Source organism: Varroa jacobsoni, unplaced genomic scaffold, assembly GCF_002532875.2.
Source record: "Varroa jacobsoni isolate VJ856 unplaced genomic scaffold, vjacob_1.0 contig03977, whole genome shotgun sequence".
NCBI lineage: Eukaryota > Metazoa > Arthropoda > Arachnida > Mesostigmata > Varroidae > Varroa > Varroa jacobsoni.
In genome coordinates this window covers 3,425-7,987 of record NW_019215134.1, presented here as the reverse complement: position 1 = coordinate 7,987, position 4,563 = coordinate 3,425, and the positions used below count along the sequence as shown (strand labels likewise).

The 4,563-nt window shown below is 40.3% G+C and overlaps 1 long non-coding RNA gene across 1 annotated transcript; it reads left to right on the top strand.

The window, feature by feature from the left end:
* Positions 1 to 227: 227 nt before the first annotated feature.
* On the top strand, positions 228 to 4,292 carry LOC111272953 (uncharacterized). The gene is made up of 4 exons (XR_002687800.2): positions 228 to 333; positions 511 to 1,044; positions 3,330 to 3,600; positions 3,973 to 4,292. It is a non-coding gene; the product is annotated as an uncharacterized LOC111272953 (long non-coding RNA).
* Positions 4,293 to 4,563: the final 271 nt, after the last annotated feature.

Here is a 4,563-nt window from a genome sequence, read left to right as displayed (position 1 = left end):
CTCGACATAGTTTGAACTGGTTCCAAGAAACAAAATCTGAGCCACTGATTTCTCATACTTTGAAGGACATCTTACTGCCTCGATGAATCACCACTTTTTCTCTTGCGAGTTGGATGCCTTTGACGATCGCTTTGATATGTCCAAAGAAATGTAAAATTGTTCCCGTATCTAGTGCTTATAGTTCACTGTTATGTTTTCTCTCTTTTGACAAAGCCTCTCTAAAAACATATAATTATGTACAGCATAAACCAAATAGCTCCTGCGTGAGCATGTAGTCGCGATCCGGACAAGGCAGGCACTATTGCCAAGAACATATCCCTATCTTCATCAGAAGTAAGCGAAGTTTACCGTGTTCGTTTAGAAACAGACTTCAACCGAGATAGGCCTATGTTCCTAGAATGTGCTCTGTATCTATTCCTGAACGAGATTTAATCGAATGTGTCTGATGTTTAGAGAAAACGAATCAGCTTTATCCTATGGGCTCTGTGTCGCACGCTCCCTATCTTACAGATTCGCATGCTACTCAATACGACAAGCTAGTTAAAGCTCTTCAAATGTTGAGGAAACCTCATTTTCCCGTGGCTGTTAGTTTTGTATAAGCCTAATATTCGTTGTAGCAAATTGGAGCGTATTTAAAAATGCGTTCAGACCGCAACGGCCGCTGCACGTGTTCACCCACTAAGGTAAACAAAGTCGCGATTCAAACTGCTATAGCGCACCACCACGACCCCCGCTTTGCAGGGAAGTGCAGTACTTACCCAGTAGTCTTGCTGTAGACTACAGACACCAAATAAGATGATCCTACAGTGGGGTAGTACGACTATAGACGATGGCGCCATACTGAGGATTGATCCGTTTGTCCGTGGTTTGAAAGGATATTTTCGAGTGGACCTGCTAAAGCATGCTCATTGGCAAGAAAGGTGTTGTTCATTCCACTCGGTCTGCATCGGCTAAAGGGAGCAATGGGTTGTTCTTCGTTGATTTTTTTGCATTCCTTGCTGATCTACTGCGTCATGCAGAGTGCCAACGCCAGCCACCTAAACAGTAAGTAGACAGGCCTTTCCTTCGTGTGACAATGTCCTTGTGTAGTGCATATACAGTGTAAAATAGGTAAACTGGGATACCTATCTTCATTTTAAAGAATGGAAAAATGCTTAAATTTGTTTGGCGAAAATCTTACAGTTATCAAGTGACGCTTGATTATGTTAGTGCCTCATGGCGCGGGCTTGTAAGTGCCCTGTCATGCCTTGTATATATATATATATATGTATATTACAATTATAGAATATATTATAATTATATATGTATCCATATGAGCAGCGATAGAAGGCAAATATGCACTTCTGCATTTTACTTGTCGCGATGCTATCGTAGGCTGTATAAAAGTCCATGTACAACTGGATGTGACATTAGACGAATTGAGTTCAATGGGAGGCCACAATCAGTAAAATAGAACTATTTCTTTGACGGCTTGACGCGACTCTTAGTTTACCTTAAAGACCTATCTAGTTTGGGACGATAGTATGACCTATAAAGGTAAGTCATTCTAGCTGTAAAAATCCGCCTTGTTTTGCTAAATAGCTTTGGGTGTCTTCGAAAGTAGCGATTGACAACCGCTGCCTTACCGCCGCTGGAAAACACTGTACAGATTTTTATGGTATTATCGTCTTATAAAAAGGTATTCTAAAGGTACCTGTTTGTTCGGTGCAGCTGCACAAGTTTCTTATCCCTATATCGTTTCAAATATGTACCTATCGTTATCGGTATAAAGGATAATATTACGGTCTGCAGCAATAACGCCAAGAAAGCAATTGCAAGAGCGTCCATTGTTTACCGTACGTTTGATTTTGGTAGCCCTTTCTATCCTTAATAGAGCTTAAGTTAATGTCACATTTACAGACGAACTCTTCCATCGTGTACGTTTCTTCCATCGTACACTTCGGCTAAAATGTCTACGAATGAATAATGAACGATTTAAAATCAATTAATCAACAGAAAAATCCCTCTGACAATCAGCTTAAGGTTAATGCTGCATCGGGGGGCGAGGCCGAGGGGTCGCATTTTGTTCCCTATTCGTAGCAGGCGTGAGGCAAGCGGCAGCCAAAAGACCTTGCTTGTACTAGAACCCTCCGTTCGCCAGTGGGATACACGAACCGTTACACCTAATTTAAATTTAATTGTTAAAAAGTAATTTTCTTTCTATTGAACAGTTGCTGAGTAATCTTACAACTGATTTACCGGTTTTTTTTTCCTACACGAAACTCCGTCATGCGGTATTTTAAGCAGAAAACGAATGATTACTAGTAAGTCTATATGGCTAGTGACAGGTCTACGTCTCGTTCGAACACCTCTCTGCCTCTATCCCCCGTCCGGTTTGTCGCTTACGACTCGCCACGCGTTATGTACAAATTTAAAGCTTTTTTTTTTTTTTTTTCCCGTAAAGCTGTTGCCAGTGGTTTGTTCGGCGTGCCACAATGATACGATTGTAGACGTCAACTACGCATATCTTGAGTGACAACGAGTAGTTTTTGTGATCTCCAATTCAAGCATCTGATGCCATGCTAGAATTTGCTAGAGTCAATGATGAAAATTAAGAAAAACAACAGAGGTACAACGAAAAAACAACCCGAATATTTTAGACAGAATCAGAAGTTTACAGATAGAATATCGAGCGTGAAAGAGGTCTAAAATTTCGCGGGAACTTTCCCCAACTCGGTACAAGTATGATCAATCCAGAACTCTGAAGTTTTAGACGTCTTCAGGCTGCAAAATTGCTCATTGAATACAATACGCGTTGACTTCAAAAGACTTACGAGCTTAGAATTACAAGAGCGTAATTTTAATTTTACATATTTAAAATAGGGTGAGTTGCGGCTACTTAAATCGTGCTACAGGCGCTATTATCAATATATAGTTTCGCTAGAAATCTAGAGATTCTCCTAGAGAGCATTTTCGCCGCCATTTTGTGTAAACAATTATTTAAGGTGCTGCAAAAAGTGATTTTCTATATTTATGTAATAAAGCTACACAAATGCTCACGATTCATAAAAGTTCCGTACGGTACGAATCCCTTGATATACGACCTTTGTTACTTGTACAAATAAATATGTAGAGGTAACTGCCATAGTTGAATAGTAACACTTACTACTCATCTAAACATTTTTATATGGTCTATTTAGTCAACATTTGACCCTTAAATAGGTCATATATAATCTTCTAACAGCGTTAACCTGACATCGATTATTTACTAACGACAAACTCCTTCGGAGACCGCAAACATTGTATTAGTAAGTAAAGTGATAATCGGTTCGTCTGGGTTCCCATTCCAGTCGCAGCAAACAATAAGCCATTCTACTAACATTGGGAGATTATTAAGGCGTACGTTCCAAACGCCAGTATACTCAGTTCATGACCTTTGAAGAACGCCGGCGCCGAAGTCGTAAGACTATTTGACTGTCATATGTACCCATCTAAGTGCTTTGTTGGCATCGCTATTGTTCTCTAGTGCAAGAGCGCATGGTATAGGTCTCACGAGTAACTCGATGATCTGAAATTGCCATTCGAAGACCTGTGTCGAGATTTTTTTCTTTGACTGATCAAGTAAGTGGCCCGCGTACTTAGATTCCGTTTAGCGTAGATATTTATAGACATTGAAATAAAACAGTGGTTTTAAGCTCGGACTATTATATTTACTCGTCGAATGTGCTGTATTCACCACAGCAGAGCGGCCTGTACGGCTGGTCAGAGCTCGAACCTGGCATGGGTCGATCTTTCTGTGATTTTTTTTGTTGTATTTGGAGAGGACCAAAAGTGGACGTATCTTCTATGCATGAACTACAATCGAGCGTCGCATCTAATCAGTCTTTTTCCCAATAGCCTATTGTGTTTCAACGCTAGAATGCATGGTAAGGTGCAGCTCGAATCTAGATGACGTTGATTTAGGCTTTTCGGCGTGCCATTGTCTCATTACAGTTGAGGTAAAGCGGAGTTAGCTGTAGTCAGTCGACGAGGGATATGGGTTGGTGTTTACTGGATCACATCTTCGCAGTGCTATCGGCGGCGTAGTGACCTGAACTGCACCTGTGAACGGTTTGGGTAAAGCGACCCAACCCATTTTAGTGTTGGTCAGGGCTAATGCGCGTGCTATAGGTAACGTTGTGATCTCTTCTTTCGTTTCAAAGGAATAGTGCTAGCCAATTGCGTTAACTTTTTATTGAACAGCAATAGCATATTTATACTTCATTGTCGTGTAACGTTTCTTTTAAGTATGAACATATCGATGGCTAAGCAATAAAAACGAAGCTAAACTAACAGATGTGTACAATTTCCATGTATTTTAGAGTGACAAACATAGCTCAAACAGATTATACGCGAGCGTGCAAGTGGTAATTTATAATAACAATATATAATCAAATGTAAAACGAGCTATTATTTTGTAGAAAGTCAACATAGAACTCTTCTACTATTTCTTAGTTTGACGGGGAAAACGCTGCAAGTATCAACGAAGCTCTTGTCCGACCATGCGTCAAAAAAAGTTTAGATGCCTCTTTTACCTAGACCGGT